The following is a 17722-nucleotide window of genomic DNA, read 5'->3' as shown; positions in this document are numbered from 1 at the left end:
CCTACTTGAAATACGTTTGACTAAAAAACACGCGTCAGTTTTTGAATGTTGGCAGCGGTGCAGAAAAGGATGCGTTCCCATACCAGTAGTCGAACCCGGGCCACCTGGGTGAAAACCAGGAATCCTAACCGCTAGACCATATGGGAGAAGATGTCCTGCCAGCTCACTTACAATATGAAAAAAAAGAGGTGTACTGCTTTGCACAAGCAACTTCCGCAGATTATTACGTGCATTTTGCCTCGTTAGCGCAGCAGGTAGCGCGTCAGTCTCGTAATCTGAAGGTCATGAGTTCGATTCTCACATGGGGCACTGGTACCGTGTTTCCTTAACTGATTTTGCCACCATCTTGGCTAGAGAGTCACAGCTCTTTTCCATTCAGTAGCAAAACATCACCAATTGATGGAAGGGGAGCTCCAATGACAAACAGGGATAAAGGCTTGTTGAGTCCCTTAACACCCAGGAATTAAAAGTGAGAGATATGAATGGTTTGAGATATGACATCAAATAAGCTTTTGTGCAAATAAATATCCAAAAAACCTGGTGGTCTGCATTTTTGGCTGCAAAGAGCAGTTCCAACCTAAACTGATTCAGTCTGCAAGGCACGTGTTGGCTTTGGAATGTGGACACTAGTCCCCAAAAAAAAGTCTCTCCCATAGCAGGAATCGAACCAGTCAACCAGGAATACTAACTAAGTCTTTCTCCACATGGTGTAAGCAGTACAGTAAACAGCAAGACAGGTGTTAAAAAAAAAAAAAAAAAAAAAAAAAAAGAGTGTTTTGCTTTGAATACAAAACATCAACATTACAAGAGCTGAAACACGCTACATGGTCAAGGTTTTTGGCACGTCAGATGAATAATTTGAAGATCATGAGTTTTTTGCTCACACGTGGCATCCTCCTTTTCTCAAGAGATTTTGTCACTAACTCTGAACTTTCCAATTCAGTTCTAAACTGTTTCCGATTAGAAAGAACATGGGAGCCCTAATGACAGACAGGACACATGGCTTGTTGAGTCCCTTGACACTTTTGTGTAAAACTGTGTAGTTGAAAAAGGCTTAAGCTATGAAACAAAAGGAAATCTTTTGCAAAAGTCATAATGCATCGCCAATGTTAAGTATTTTTGTTGCAAAGTGAAAATCTACCAGAAACATTTTTGATTGAAAAACACGTGTCAGTCTTTGAATGGTGGCAGTAGCTAAGATAAAGATGCATTCCCATACCGGGAGTCGAACCCAGGCCACCTGGGTGAGAGCCAGGAATCCTAACCGCTAGACCATATGGGAAAATATGCACTAATGTCTCAGTGACATTATGAAAAAAAAAAGTTTTCTGCTATGCACAATAAACTTCTGCAGATCTGCAGGTACAGCTTGCCTCGTTAGCGCAGTAGGTAGCGCGTCAGTCTAATAATCTGAAGGTCGTGAGTTCGAGCCTCACACGGGGCACTGTTCCCTCCTTTTCTCGAGAGATTTTGTCACCAACTTAGAACTTTTCCATTCAATTCTACAACTTTTTCCATTAGAAAGGAAATGGGAATCCAAATAACTTACCGGACCCATGAGTTGTTGAGTCCCTTGACACTTTAGTGTAAAAAGGGGTGGTTGAGAATGAGTTGAGCTACGAATCCAAATTGAATCTTGTGTGAAGGGTCAGAATGAAGTGCCAAAACGCGGGCGTTCAGCATTTTTGCCTGAAAAAAACAAATCCTACTTGAAATACGTTTGACTAAAAAACACGCGTCAGTTTTTGAATGTTGGCAGCGGTGCAGAAAAGGATGCGTTCCCATACCAGTAGTCGAACCCGGGCCGCCTGGGTGAAAACCAGGAATCCTAACCGCTAGACCATATGGGAGAAGATGTACTGCCAGCTCACTTACAATATGAAAAAAAAGAGGTGTACTGCTTTGCACAAGCAACTTCCGCAGATTATTACGTGCATTTTGCCTCGTTAGCGCAGCAGGTAGCGCGTCAGTCTCGTAATCTGAAGGTCATGAGTTCGATTCTCACATGGGGCACTGGTACCGTGTTTCCTTAACTGATTTTGCCACCATCTTGGCTAGAGAGTCACAGCTCTTTTCCATTCAGTAGCAAAACATCACCAATTGATGGAAGGGGACCTCCAATGACAAACAGGGATAAAGGCTTGTTGAGTCCCTTAACACCCAGGAATTAAAAGTAAGAGATATGAATGGTTTGAGATATGACATCAAATAAGCTTTTGTGCAAATAAATATCCAAAAAACCTGGTGGTCTGCATTTTTGGCTGCAAAGAGCAGTTCCAACCTAAACTGATTCTGTCTGCAAGGCACGTGTTGGCTTTGGAATGTGGACACTAGTCCCCAAAAAAAAGTCTCTCCCATAGCAGGAATCGAACCAGTCAACCAGGAATACTAACTAAGTCTTTCTCCACATGGTGTAAGCAGTACAGTAAACAGCAAGACAGGTGTAAAAAAAAAAAAAAAAAGAGTGTTTTGCTTTGAATACAAAACATCAACATTACAAGAGCTGAAACACGCTACATGGTCAAGGTTTTTGGCACGTCAGTTGAATAATTTGAAGATCATGAGTTTTTTGCTCACACGTGGCATCCTCCTTTTCTCAAGAGATTTTGTCACTAACTCTGAACTTTCCAATTCAGTTCTAAACTGTTTCCGATTAGAAAGAACATGGGAGCCCTAATGACAGACAGGACACATGGCTTGTTGAGTCCCTTGACACTTTTGTGTAAAACTGTGTAGTTGAAAAAGGCTTAAGCTATGAAACAAAAGGAAATCTTTTGCAAAAGTCATAATGCATCGCCAATGTTAAGTATTTTTGTTGCAAAGTGAAAATCTACCAGAAACATTTTTGATTGAAAAACACGTGTCAGTCTTTGAATGGTGGCAGTAGCTAAGATAAAGATGCATTCCCATACCGGGAGTCGAACCCAGGCCACCTGGGTGAGAGCCAGGAATCCTAACCGCTAGACCATATGGGAAAAGATGCACTAATGTCTCAGTGACATTATGAAAAAAAAAAGTTTTCTGCTATGCACAATAAACTTCTGCAGATCTGCAGGTACAGCTTGCCTCGTTAGCGCAGTAGGTAGCGCGTCAGTCTCATAATCTGAAGGTCGTGAGTTCGAGCCTCACACGGGGCACTGTTCCCTCCTTTTCTCGAGAGATTTTGTCACCAACTTAGAACTTTTCCATTCAATTCTACAACTTTTTCCATTAGAAAGGAAATGGGAATCCAAATAACTTACCGGACCCATGAGTTGTTGAGTCCCTTGACACTTTAGTGTAAAAAGGGGTGGTTGAGAATGAGTTGAGCTACGAATCCAAATTGAATCTTGTGTGAAGGGTCAGAATGAAGTGCCAAAACGCGGGCGTTCAGCATTTTTGCCTGAAAAAAACAAATCCTACTTGAAATACGTTTGACTAAAAAACACGCGTCAGTTTTTGAATGTTGGCAGCGGTGCAGAAAAGGATGCGTTCCCATACCAGTAGTCGAACCCGGGCCGCCTGGGTGAAAACCAGGAATCCTAACCGCTAGACCATATGGGAGAAGATGTACTGCCAGCTCACTTACAATATGAAAAAAAAGAGGTGTACTGCTTTGCACAAGCAACTTCCGCAGATTATTACGTGCATTTTGCCTCGTTAGCGCAGCAGGTAGCGCGTCAGTCTCGTAATCTGAAGGTCATGAGTTCGATTCTCACATGGGGCACTGGTACCATGTTTCCTTAACTGATTTTGCCACCATCTTGGCTAGAGAGTCACAGCTCTTTTCCATTCAGTAGCAAAACATCACCAATTGATGGAAGGGGAGCTCCAATGACAAACAGGGATAAAGGCTTGTTGAGTCCCTTAACACCCAGGAATTAAAAGTGAGAGATATGAATGGTTTGAGATATGACATCAAATAAGCTTTTGTGCAAATAAATATCCAAAAAACCTGGTGGTCTGCATTTTTGGCTGCAAAGAGCAGTTCCAACCTAAACTGATTCTGTCTGCAAGGCACGTGTTGGCTTTGGAATGTGGACACTAGTCCCCAAAAAAAAGTCTCTCCCATAGCAGGAATCGAACCAGTCAACCAGGAATACTAACTAAGTCTTTCTCCACATGGTGTAAGCAGTACAGTAAACAGCAAGACAGGTGTTAAAAAAAAAAAAAAAAAAAAAAAAAAAGAGTGTTTTGCTTTGAATACAAAACATCAACATTACAAGAGCTGAAACACGCTACATGGTCAAGGTTTTTGGCACGTCAGATGAATAATTTGAAGATCATGAGTTTTTTGCTCACACGTGGCATCCTCCTTTTCTCAAGAGATTTTGTCACTAACTCTGAACTTTCCAATTCAGTTCTAAACTGTTTCCGATTAGAAAGAACATGGGAGCCCTAATGACAGACAGGACACATGGCTTGTTGAGTCCCTTGACACTTTTGTGTAAAACTGTGTAGTTGAAAAAGGCTTAAGCTATGAAACAAAAGGAAATCTTTTGCAAAAGTCATAATGCATCGCCAATGTTAAGTATTTTTGTTGCAAAGTGAAAATCTACCAGAAACATTTTTGATTGAAAAACACGTGTCAGTCTTTGAATGGTGGCAGTAGCTAAGATAAAGATGCATTCCCATACCGGGAGTCGAACCCAGGCCACCTGGGTGAGAGCCAGGAATCCTAACCGCTAGACCATATGGGAAAATATGCACTAATGTCTCAGTGACATTATGAAAAAAAAAAGTTTTCTGCTATGCACAATAAACTTCTGCAGATCTGCAGGTACAGCTTGCCTCGTTAGCGCAGTAGGTAGCGCGTCAGTCTAATAATCTGAAGGTCGTGAGTTCGAGCCTCACACGGGGCACTGTTCCCTCCTTTTCTCGAGAGATTTTGTCACCAACTTAGAACTTTTCCATTCAATTCTACAACTTTTTCCATTAGAAAGGAAATGGGAATCCAAATAACTTACCGGACCCATGAGTTGTTGAGTCCCTTGACACTTTAGTGTAAAAAGGGGTGGTTGAGAATGAGTTGAGCTACGAATCCAAATTGAATCTTGTGTGAAGGGTCAGAATGAAGTGCCAAAACGCGGGCGTTCAGCATTTTTGCCTGAAAAAAACAAATCCTACTTGAAATACGTTTGACTAAAAAACACGCGTCAGTTTTTGAATGTTGGCAGCGGTGCAGAAAAGGATGCGTTCCCATACCAGTAGTCGAACCCGGGCCGCCTGGGTGAAAACCAGGAATCCTAACCGCTAGACCATATGGGAGAAGATGTACTGCCAGCTCACTTACAATATGAAAAAAAAGAGGTGTACTGCTTTGCACAAGCAACTTCCGCAGATTATTACGTGCATTTTGCCTCGTTAGCGCAGCAGGTAGCGCGTCAGTCTCGTAATCTGAAGGTCATGAGTTCGATTCTCACATGGGGCACTGGTACCGTGTTTCCTTAACTGATTTTGCCACCATCTTGGCTAGAGAGTCACAGCTCTTTTCCATTCAGTAGCAAAACATCACCAATTGATGGAAGGGGACCTCCAATGACAAACAGGGATAAAGGCTTGTTGAGTCCCTTAACACCCAGGAATTAAAAGTAAGAGATATGAATGGTTTGAGATATGACATCAAATAAGCTTTTGTGCAAATAAATATCCAAAAAACCTGGTGGTCTGCATTTTTGGCTGCAAAGAGCAGTTCCAACCTAAACTGATTCTGTCTGCAAGGCACGTGTTGGCTTTGGAATGTGGACACTAGTCCCCAAAAAAAAGTCTCTCCCATAGCAGGAATCGAACCAGTCAACCAGGAATACTAACTAAGTCTTTCTCCACATGGTGTAAGCAGTACAGTAAACAGCAAGACAGGTGTAAAAAAAAAAAAAAAAAGAGTGTTTTGCTTTGAATACAAAACATCAACATTACAAGAGCTGAAACACGCTACATGGTCAAGGTTTTTGGCACGTCAGTTGAATAATTTGAAGATCATGAGTTTTTTGCTCACACGTGGCATCCTCCTTTTCTCAAGAGATTTTGTCACTAACTCTGAACTTTCCAATTCAGTTCTAAACTGTTTCCGATTAGAAAGAACATGGGAGCCCTAATGACAGACAGGACACATGGCTTGTTGAGTCCCTTGACACTTTTGTGTAAAACTGTGTAGTTGAAAAAGGCTTAAGCTATGAAACAAAAGGAAATCTTTTGCAAAAGTCATAATGCATCGCCAATGTTAAGTATTTTTGTTGCAAAGTGAAAATCTACCAGAAACATTTTTGATTGAAAAACACGTGTCAGTCTTTGAATGGTGGCAGTAGCTAAGATAAAGATGCAATCCCATACCGGGAGTCGAACCCAGGCCACCTGGGTGAGAGCCAGGAATCCTAACCGCTAGACCATATGGGAAAAGATGCACTAATGTCTCAGTGACATTATGAAAAAAAAAAGTTTTCTGCTATGCACAATAAACTTCTGCAGATCTGCAGGTACAGCTTGCCTCGTTAGCGCAGTAGGTAGCGCGTCAGTCTCATAATCTGAAGGTCGTGAGTTCGAGCCTCACACGGGGCACTGTTCCCTCCTTTTCTCGAGAGATTTTGTCACCAACTTAGAACTTTTCCATTCAATTCTACAACTTTTTCCATTAGAAAGGAAATGGGAATCCAAATAACTTACCGGACCCATGAGTTGTTGAGTCCCTTGACACTTTAGTGTAAAAAGGGGTGGTTGAGAATGAGTTGAGCTACGAATCCAAATTGAATCTTGTGTGAAGGGTCAGAATGAAGTGCCAAAACGCGGGCGTTCAGCATTTTTGCCTGAAAAAAACAAATCCTACTTGAAATACGTTTGACTAAAAAACACGCGTCAGTTTTTGAATGTTGGCAGCGGTGCAGAAAAGGATGCGTTCCCATACCAGTAGTCGAACCCGGGCCGCCTGGGTGAAAACCAGGAATCCTAACCGCTAGACCATATGGGAGAAGATGTACTGCCAGCTCACTTACAATATGAAAAAAAAGAGGTGTACTGCTTTGCACAAGCAACTTCCGCAGATTATTACGTGCATTTTGCCTCGTTAGCGCAGCAGGTAGCGCGTCAGTCTCGTAATCTGAAGGTCATGAGTTCGATTCTCACATGGGGCACTGGTACCATGTTTCCTTAACTGATTTTGCCACCATCTTGGCTAGAGAGTCACAGCTCTTTTCCATTCAGTAGCAAAACATCACCAATTGATGGAAGGGGAGCTCCAATGACAAACAGGGATAAAGGCTTGTTGAGTCCCTTAACACCCAGGAATTAAAAGTGAGAGATATGAATGGTTTGAGATATGACATCAAATAAGCTTTTGTGCAAATAAATATCCAAAAAACCTGGTGGTCTGCATTTTTGGCTGCAAAGAGCAGTTCCAACCTAAACTGATTCTGTCTGCAAGGCACGTGTTGGCTTTGGAATGTGGACACTAGTCCCCAAAAAAAAGTCTCTCCCATAGCAGGAATCGAACCAGTCAACCAGGAATACTAACTAAGTCTTTCTCCACATGGTGTAAGCAGTACAGTAAACAGCAAGACAGGTGTAAAAAAAAAAAAAAAAAAAAAAAAAAAAGAGTGTTTTGCTTTGAATACAAAACATCAACATTACAAGAGCTGAAACACGCTACATGGTCAAGGTTTTTGGCACGTCAGTTGAATAATTTGAAGATCATGAGTTTTTTGCTCACACGTGGCATCCTCCTTTTCTCAAGAGATTTTGTCACTAACTCTGAACTTTCCAATTCAGTTCTAAACTGTTTCCGATTAGAAAGAACATGGGAGCCCTAATGACAGACAGGACACATGGCTTGTTGAGTCCCTTGACACTTTTGTGTAAAACTGTGTAGTTGAAAAAGGCTTAAGCTATGAAACAAAAGGAAATCTTTTGCAAAAGTCATAATGCATCGCCAATGTTAAGTATTTTTGTTGCAAAGTGAAAATCTACCAGAAACATTTTTGATTGAAAAACACGTGTCAGTCTTTGAATGGTGGCAGTAGCTAAGATAAAGATGCATTCCCATACCGGGAGTCGAACCCAGGCCACCTGGGTGAGAGCCAGGAATCCTAACCGCTAGACCATATGGGAAAAGATGCACTAATGTCTCAGTGACATTATGAAAAAAAAAAGTTTTCTGCTATGCACAATAAACTTCTGCAGATCTGCAGGTACAGCTTGCCTCGTTAGCGCAGTAGGTAGCGCGTCAGTCTCATAATCTGAAGGTCGTGAGTTCGAGCCTCACACGGGGCACTGTACCCTCCTTTTCTCGAGAGATTTTGTCACCAACTTAGAACTTTTCCATTCAATTCTACAACTTTTTCCATTAGAAAGGAAATGGGAATCCAAATAACTTACCGGACCCATGAGTTGTTGAGTCCCTTGACACTTTAGTGTAAAAAGGGGTGGTTGAGAATGAGTTGAGCTACGAATCCAAATTGAATCTTGTGTGAAGGGTCAGAATGAAGTGCCAAAACGCGGGCGTTCAGCATTTTTGCCTGAAAAAAACAAATCCTACTTGAAATACGTTTGACTAAAAAACACGCGTCAGTTTTTGAATGTTGGCAGCGGTGCAGAAAAGGATGCGTTCCCATACCAGTAGTCGAACCCGGGCCACCTGGGTGAAAACCAGGAATCCTAACCGCTAGACCATATGGGAGAAGATGTCCTGCCAGCTCACTTACAATATGAAAAAAAAGAGGTGTACTGCTTTGCACAAGCAACTTCCGCAGATTATTACGTGCATTTTGCCTCGTTAGCGCAGCAGGTAGCGCGTCAGTCTCGTAATCTGAAGGTCATGAGTTCGATTCTCACATGGGGCACTGGTACCGTGTTTCCTTAACTGATTTTGCCACCATCTTGGCTAGAGAGTCACAGCTCTTTTCCATTCAGTAGCAAAACATCACCAATTGATGGAAGGGGAGCTCCAATGACAAACAGGGATAAAGGCTTGTTGAGTCCCTTAACACCCAGGAATTAAAAGTGAGAGATATGAATGGTTTGAGATATGACATCAAATAAGCTTTTGTGCAAATAAATATCCAAAAAACCTGGTGGTCTGCATTTTTGGCTGCAAAGAGCAGTTCCAACCTAAACTGATTCAGTCTGCAAGGCACGTGTTGGCTTTGGAATGTGGACACTAGTCCCCAAAAAAAAGTCTCTCCCATAGCAGGAATCGAACCAGTCAACCAGGAATACTAACTAAGTCTTTCTCCACATGGTGTAAGCAGTACAGTAAACAGCAAGACAGGTGTAAAAAAAAAAAAAAAAAAAAAAAAAAGAGTGTTTTGCTTTGAATACAAAACATCAACATTACAAGAGCTGAAACACGCTACATGGTCAAGGTTTTTGGCACGTCAGATGAATAATTTGAAGATCATGAGTTTTTTGCTCACACGTGGCATCCTCCTTTTCTCAAGAGATTTTGTCACTAACTCTGAACTTTCCAATTCAGTTCTAAACTGTTTCCGATTAGAAAGAACATGGGAGCCCTAATGACAGACAGGACACATGGCTTGTTGAGTCCCTTGACACTTTTGTGTAAAACTGTGTAGTTGAAAAAGGCTTAAGCTATGAAACAAAAGGAAATCTTTTGCAAAAGTCATAATGCATCGCCAATAGTGTTGAGCATTCCGATACTGAAATATCGGGTATCGGCCGATATTCACTGTATCGGAATTCCGATACTTAATTCCGATACTTTTATAATATCGAATACCGGAATCGGAAGTTCCCATAATGCCTGCGCTCTGCAGTGTCTCTGAAGGATGACAAGCTGGATGGCAGCGCTCAGCTGCGATCCAGCTTGTCATCAGAATGCCATCCCAGCGTGGGAGAATTCTCCTGATTGTTTAAAAGCCGGCGCGCGGTAAAAAGCCGCCGGCTTTTAAACAATCACGCAGCCCCATACTGCTTCCCCGCAGCCTCCCACCCCGATCCTCCGCTCCCCTCGCCACCTCCCATCCCGATCGTAAATTAGGACCGGGCGGGGAGCGCAGCACCAAGGAGCGAAGGACCCGGGCGGGGAAGCCGGCAGTGAAAAGACTTCACCGCCGGCTTTCCCGTTCTGTGCTGCGCTTTCCCGCCGGTTATTTCAAATGAACAGCTGAGGTATCAGGTGATGCCGATCAGCTGTTCATTTGAAGTCGCCGCGGTGCCCTCAGAGGGTTCATGTGAGTTCATGCTTGACTGCATGAACTCACATGAACTTTCCCACGGCCGCACAGGTCAGCCTCACCTCCCAGACCCGTCATGATTAGTGTGTGCGGGGTGTGTGTGTGTGCGGGGTGTGTGTGTGTGCGGGGTGTGTGTGCGGGGTGTGTGTGTGCGGGTGTGTGCGTGCAGGCAGACATAGGCCGATGTGACACTACTACTCCCATCGGCCTATGTCTGTCCCCCGTCCACTCCTGCCAGCAGGATCAGCTCGATGGGAGCAGTAGTTCCCATCAGCCTGATCCTGCTATTTAAATTGCCCTACTGTGTCCCCAATAAATGTTAAATACATGTCATTGGTGGCCAGTGGTTACCTAAAAGAAATTAGTTCATACATTACCTGTCCCCGCCGATCGCCACCTAAAATAAAGTAAAAAATAAAAAACTACACCTATACTCACCAAGACACCTAATTCCCCGAAGCCATCGATCTCCTGTAATAAAATATAAAATAATAAACCACAACCTTATCCTTACCCCTCCGTAGTAGTCCACGAGTGTCCCACGAAGATCTCCAGTTCAGAGCAGCCACATAGAATGTGACCGCTCTGAACCGCTGCCGCCGCTAGAATGACGGGGCCGTAAGGGTTCACCGGAGTTCAGGCAGCGCTGCTCCGGTTAGCTCCTTTACGGCACTGCTGTATCGTGAGAAATTCCCACGGTACAGCACTGCCGTAAAGGAGGTCTCCGGAGCTGCGCTGCCTGAATGCACTCCGGTGACCTCAGTCAGTGGCTCCCGCTGCCGGGAGCGGACGTGTTCCCAGCAGCGTGAGCTTACAGCAGCCATGCACAGCTGTCACCATCTCCAGATGTGACAGCTGTGCATGGGAGATCAGCGCAGGAACGTGGACAGGTAACTATTTTTTTTTTAGTAAACTAAGAATTAAATAAAATGGTGTTTTATTTCAAATAAATTATTTTTTTCTGGGTGTAGTGTGTTTTTTCTTTTTAACACTTTGTAGGTTAGTAATGGGGGTGTCATATAGACGGCCATCATTACTAACCTGGGCTTCATGGCAGCTGGCGCTGACATGAACCCCACCACTATTACCCCCTGCCACCGCACCAGGGCAGCGTGGAAGAGCGAGGCTAAGTGCCAGAATTGGCGCATCCTATGGATGCGCCATTTCTGGGGCGGCTGACGGCTGGTGTTTCTAGCCTGGGAGGGGGCCAATATTCATGGCACCCTTCCTGAGCTATTAATATCAGCCCCCAGCTGTCTGCCTAGCCTTTGCTAGCTATTAAAATAGAGGGGACCCCACGTCATTTTTTTTTGGGGGGTCCCCCATTTTAATAGCTAGTAAAGGCTAGGTATTCAGCTGGGGGCTGATATTAGTAGCCTGGGAAGCTCCGTGGGTTTTACCCCCTTCCCAGGCTTCAAACATCTGCCCCAGCCGTCTGCTTAACCTCCGCTAGAGACTAAAATTATGGGGGATCCCACGCCATTTTTTTTTTAAATAAATCCTTTATTTTAACACTAAATGACATTTGAGGACTTAATAAAGATGCAGTCCCTAAATTATTATTTATTTTTTAATAAATTTTTCCCAAAACTTTTGACGTGGGCTTCGCCATATTTTTGTATGCCAGCCAGGTACAGCATCCAGCTTCTATGAACGCGCCATTTTCCGGGGCGGCCGCGGACTGCAATTTTCAGCGGGGGGGGGGAGGGCAAAAAGCTTGGGCCTCCCTGCGCTGCAGATTCCATCCCCCAGCTGCCTAGTTGTACCTGGCTGGACACAAAAATAGGGAGAAGCTCCACGTTTTTTTTTTTTTAATTATTTCATGAAATTCATGGAATAATTAAGAAAAAAAGGGCTTCCCTATATTGTTGTGTCCGGCTAGGTACAAATAGGCAGCTGGTGGTTGGGGGCAGCCCGTTCCTGCCTGCTGTACCTGGCTGGACACAAATATAGTGTGAAGCCCCACGTCAATTTTTTTTTAATTATTTCAGGAAATTCATGAAATAATTAAAAAAAAATTATGTGGGGCTTCGCCCTATAATTCTGTCCAGCCAGGTACAGCAGGCAGGAACGGGCTGCCCCCAACCACCAGCTGCCTATTTGTACCTAGCCGGACACAACAATATAGGGAAGCCCTTTTTTTCTTAATTATTCCATGAATTTCATGAAATAATTAAAAAAAAAAATGTGTGGCGCTTCGCCCTATTTTTGTGTCCAGCCAGGTACAACTAGGCAGCTGGGGGCTGGAATCTGCAGCGCAGGGAGACCCAAGCTTTCTGGGTCCCACCCGCTGCAAATTGCAGTCCGCAGCCGCCCCGGAAAATGGCGCGTTCATAGAAGCGCCATCTTCTGGCGCTGTACCCAACTCATCCAGGGCCCTGGTGCGGTGGCTCACTGGGTAATAAAGGGGTTAAGGCCAGCTTGGCATTATCAGCTGGCCCTAAGCCCGAAATTCATGGGGTCACGCCAATATTAGACATGACCGCCATGAATTTCTAGTAAAGTATTTAAAAAAAACACAAACACCCAGAAAAAAGTCCTTTAATTGAAATAAAGACACAATTCTTTATTGTTCTAAATTAAACCATACTTACCGCCACACCCATTCCAGCTGAAGCCAACGATCTCCTGCAATAAAAGTAAAATAATAAAGCAACCTCATCCTTACCTTTCCATGGTTCCCAGGACAGCTTCAGCTCTGCTACATCGAGATGACAGGCTGGACCGCAGCAGAACGCTGCCATCCAGCCTGTCATCCCGCGGACACTGAGAAGCGCAGGCATGCTTGCGCTCCTCAGTGTCTTTCTGTGACGTCATCCAGATGAGCCGAGGTCATGTCCAATGAACTCAGCTCACCTCATGCACGTCACTGACAGCGTGGGAAAATTCTCCTGCACTCAGCGCTTCAGCGTGAGAATTCTCCCACGCTGTCAGTGACGTGCATGAGGTGCGCCGAGTTCATGGGACATGACCTCACCTCATGCACGTCACTGACAGCGTGGGAAAATTCTCACGCTGAAGCGCTGAGTGCAGGAGAATTCTCCCACGCTGTCAGTGACGTACATGAGGTGAGCCGAGTTCATTGTCGGCTCATCTGGATGCCGTCACAGCCAGACACTGAGGAGTGGAAGTATGCCTGCGCTTCTCAGTGTCTGCGGGATGACAGGCTGGATGGCAGCGTTCTGCTGCGGTCCAGCCTGTCATCTCGATGTAGCAGAGCTGGAGCCGTCGTGGGAGCCATGGAAAGGTAAGGATGAGGTTGCTTTATTATTTTTCTTTTATTGCAGGAGATCGTTGGCTTCAGCTGGAATGGGCGTGATGGTAAGTATGGTTTAATTTAGAACAATAAAGAATTGTGTGTTTATTTCAATTAAAGGACTTTTTTCTGGGTGTTTGTGTTTTTTTTAAATACTTTACTAGAAATTCATGGTGGTCATGTCTAATATTGGCGTGACCCCATGAATTTCGGGCTTAGGGCCAGCTGATAATGCCAAGCTGGCCTTAACCCCTTTATTACCCAGTGAGCCACCGCATCAGGGCCCTGGATGAGTTGGGTACAGCGCCAGAAGATGGCGCTTCTATGAACGCGCCATTTTCCGGGGCGGCTGCGGACTGCAATTTGCAGCGGGTGGGGCCCAGAAAGCTTGGGCCTCCCTGCGCTGCAGATTCCAGCCCCCAGCTGCCTAGTTGTACCTGGCTGGACACAAAAATAGGGCGAAGCTCCACGTTTTTTTTTTTTTAAATTCATGAAATTCATGGAATAATTCAGAAAAAAAGGGCTTCCCTATATTGTTGTGTCCGGCTAGGTACAAATAGGCTGCTGGTGGTTGGGGGCAGCCCGTTCCTGCCTGCTGTACCTGACTGGACACAAATATAGGGCGAAGCCCCACATCAATTTTTTTAAATTATTTCATGAATTTCCTGAAATGATTTAAAAAAAATTGACGTGGGGCTTCGCACTATATTTGTGTCCAGCCAGGTACAGCAGGCAGGAACGGGCTGCCCCCAACCACCAGCTGCCTATTTGTACCTGGTTGGACACAACAATATAGGGAAGCCCTTTTTTTCTTAATTATTTCATGAATTTCATGAAATAATTAAAAAAAAAAAATACGTGAAGCTTCTCCCTATTTTTGTGTCCAGCCAGGTACAACTAGGCAGCTGGGGGATGGAATCTGCAGCGCAGGGAGGCCCAAGCTTTCTGCCCCCCCCCCTCCCCCCGCTGAAAATTGCAGTGCGCAGCCACCCCGGAAAATGGCGCGTTCATAGAAGCTGGATGCTGTACCTGGCTGGCATACAAAAATATGGCGAAGCCCACGTCAAAAGTTTTGGGAAAAATTAATTAAAAAATAAATAATAATTTAGGGACTGCATCTTTATTAACTCCTCAAATGTCATTTAGTGTTAAAATAAAGGACTTATTTTAAAAAAAATTGACGTGGGGCTTCGCCCTATATTTGTGTCCAGCCAGGTACAGCAGGCAGGAACAGGCTGCCCCCAACCACCAGCTGCCTATTTGTACCTGGCCGGACACAACAATATAGGGAAGCCCTTTTTTAAAAAAATTATTTCATGAAATAATTAAAAAAAAATTGACGTGGGGCTTCGCACTATATTTGTGTCCAGCCAGGTACAGCAGGCAGGAATGGGCTGCCCCCAACCACCAGCTGCCTATTTGTACCTGGTTGGACACAACAATATAGGGAAGCCCTTTTTTTCTTAATTATTCCATGAATTTCATGAAATAATTTTAAAAAAAAATGCGTGGGGCTTCGCCCTATTTTTGTGCCCAGCCAGATACAACTAGGCAGCTGGGGGCTGGAATCCGCAGCGCAGGGAGACCCAAGCTTTCTGGGCCACCCCCGCTGCAAATTGCAGTCCGCAGCCGCCCCAGAAAATGGCGCGTTCATAGAAGCGCCATCTTCTGGCGCTGTACCCAACTCATCCAGGGCCCTGGTGCGGTGGCTCACTGGGTAATAAAGGGGTTAAGGCCAGCTTGGCATTATCAGCTGGCCCTAAGCCCAAAATTCATGGGGTCACGCCAATATTAGACATGACCACCATGAATTTCTAGTAAAGTATTTAAAAAAACACAACACCCAGAAAAAAGTCCTTTAATTGAAATAAAGACACAATTCTTTATTGTTCTAAATTAAACCATACTTACCACCACGCCCATTCCAGCTGAAGCCAACGATCTCCTGCAATAAAAGTAAAATAATAAAGCAACCTCATCCTTACCTTTCCATGGCTCCCACGACAGCTTCAGCTCTGCTACATCGAGATGACAGGCTGGACCGCAGCAGAACGCTGCCATCCATCCTGTCATCCCGCAGACACTGAGAAGCGCAGGCATACTTCCACTCCTCAGTGTCTGGCTGTGACGGCATCCAGATGAGCCGAGGTCATGTCCAATGAACTCCGCTCACTTCATGTACGTCACTGACAGCGTGGGAAAATTCTCCTGCACTCAGCACTTCAGCGTGAGAATTTTCCCACGCTGTCAGTGACGTGCATGAGGTGAGCTGAGTTCATTGGACATGACCTCACCTCATGTATGTCACTGACAGCGTGGGAGAATTCTCACGCTGAAGCGCTGAGTGCAGGAGAATTTTCCCACGCTGTCAGTGACGTGCATGAGGTGAGCTGAGTTCATTGGACATGAACTCGGCTCATCTGGATGACGTCACAGAGAGACACTGAGGAGCGCAAGCATGCCTGCGCTTCTCAGTGTCTGCGGGATGACAGGCTGGATGGCAGCTTTCTGCTGCGGTCCAGCCTGTCATCTCGATGTAGCAGAGCTGGAGCTGTCCTGGGAACCATCGAAAGGTAAGGATGAGGTTGCTTTATTATTTTTCTTTTATTGCAGGAGATCGTTGGCTTCAGCTGGAATGGGCGTGATGGTAAGTATGGTTTAATTTAGAACAATAAAGAATTGTGTCTTTATTTCAATTAAAGGACTTTACTCTGGGTGTTTGTGTTTTCTTTTAACTTTGACTATGGGGTTAGTAATGGGGGTGTCTTATAGACGCCTCTCCATTACTAACCTGGGCTTGATGTCAGCTGGCATTATAAGCTGACATCAACCCCAACCCTATTACCCCCTGCCACCGCACCAGGGCAGCGTGGAAGAGCGAGGCTAAGTGCCAGAATTGGCGCATCCTATGGATGCGCCATTTCTGGGGCGGCTGACGGCTGGTGTTTCTAGCCTGGGAGGGGGCCAATATTCATGGCACCCTTCCTGGGCTATTAATATCAGCCCCCAGCTGTCTGCCTAGCCTGTGCTAGCTATTAAATTAGGGGGGACCCCACGTCATTTTTTTGGGGGGGTCCCCCATTTTAATAGCTAGTAAAGGCTAGGTATTCAGCTGGGGGCTGATATTAGTAGCCTGGGAAGCTCCGTGGGTATTACCCCCTTCCCAGGCTTCAAACATTTGCCCCAGCTGTCTGCTTAACCTCCGCTAGAGCCTAAAATTAAGGGGAACCCCACGCCAATTTTTTTTTAAATAAATCCTTTATTTTAACACTAAATGACAAGTACAGTAATCAACACTGTCACTGTACTTCATATATATGTGACTGACATGTTTCTATCTATCTAATCTATGTGTGATTCTCTATTCCTTCTATTCTAAATTGTCGGGTACAGATGCTGAATTGCCGGCCGGCTTTCTTAAAGAGACGGTGCATGAAAACACTATTATTTTTTTAAATAAATCCTTTACACTAAATGACAAGTTCTGTAAGCAACACTGTCACTGTACTTGTTATATATGTGACTGACATGTTTCTATCTATCTAATCTATGTGTGAAGCTCTATTCTGTCTGTTATAAATTGTCGGGTACAGATGCTGAATTGCCGGCCGGCTTTTTTAAAGAGACGGTGCACGAAAACACTAATATTTTTTTTAATAAATCCTTTACACTAAATGACAAGTACAGTAAGCAACACTGTCACTGTACTTCATATATATGTGACTGACATGTTTCTATCTATCTAATCTATGTGTGAAGCTCTATTCTTTCTGTTGTAAATTGTCGGGTACCGGTGAATGCCGCTGATGAATTGCCGGCTTTTCATGTCATTCTACATTATTCTTAGTTGTTTTACTTCATGTAGAATTAACCTACAAGGAAAGAAAGGGTTTATTTTCATTCCGATATTTGTGTCCCATTGACTTGCATTGGTTTCCGGTATCGGAATCGGCGATATCCGATACTTTTTGGGTATCGGCCCGATCCAATCCGATACGATATTTCCTGATATCGGAAGGTATCGCTCAACACTAATCGCCAATGTTAAGTATTTTTGTTGCAAAGTGAAAATCTACCAGAAACATTTTTGATTGAAAAACACGTGTCAGTCTTTGAATGGTGGCAGTAGCTAAGATAAAGATGCATTCCCATACCGGGAGTCGAACCCAGGCCACCTGGGTGAGAGCCAGGAATCCTAACCGCTAGACCATATGGGAAAATATGCACTAATGTCTCAGTGACATTATGAAAAAAAAAAGTTTTCTGCTATGCACAATAAACTTCTGCAGATCTGCAGGTACAGCTT

At 44.4% G+C, this 17722-nt stretch overlaps 5 non-coding genes across 5 annotated transcripts; all 5 read left to right on the top strand.

Annotated features, from left to right (window-relative positions):
• The first annotated feature begins 1371 nt into the window (after positions 1-1371).
• On the top strand, positions 1372-1444 carry TRNAI-AAU (transfer RNA isoleucine (anticodon AAU)). The gene has a single exon. It is a non-coding gene; the product is annotated as a tRNA-Ile (tRNA).
• Positions 1445-3064: 1620 nt separating this feature from the next.
• TRNAM-CAU (transfer RNA methionine (anticodon CAU)) lies at positions 3065-3137 on the top strand. Its single transcript has one exon. It is a non-coding gene; the product is annotated as a tRNA-Met (tRNA).
• A 1631-nt stretch (positions 3138-4768) lies between these two features.
• TRNAI-AAU (transfer RNA isoleucine (anticodon AAU)) lies at positions 4769-4841 on the top strand. The gene has a single exon. It is a non-coding gene; the product is annotated as a tRNA-Ile (tRNA).
• A 1620-nt stretch (positions 4842-6461) lies between these two features.
• TRNAM-CAU (transfer RNA methionine (anticodon CAU)) lies at positions 6462-6534 on the top strand. Its single transcript has one exon. It is a non-coding gene; the product is annotated as a tRNA-Met (tRNA).
• A 1631-nt stretch (positions 6535-8165) lies between these two features.
• On the top strand, positions 8166-8238 carry TRNAM-CAU (transfer RNA methionine (anticodon CAU)). The gene has a single exon. It is a non-coding gene; the product is annotated as a tRNA-Met (tRNA).
• Positions 8239-17722: the final 9484 nt, after the last annotated feature.

The sequence above is a fragment of the Phyllobates terribilis genome, unplaced genomic scaffold (assembly GCF_046119375.1).
Source record: "Phyllobates terribilis strain yellow unplaced genomic scaffold, ASM4611937v1 Scaffold_11__3_contigs__length_659146591, whole genome shotgun sequence".
NCBI classification, from domain to species: Eukaryota; Metazoa; Chordata; class Amphibia; order Anura; family Dendrobatidae; genus Phyllobates; species Phyllobates terribilis.
This window is presented reverse-complemented; position numbering and strand designations above follow the sequence as displayed.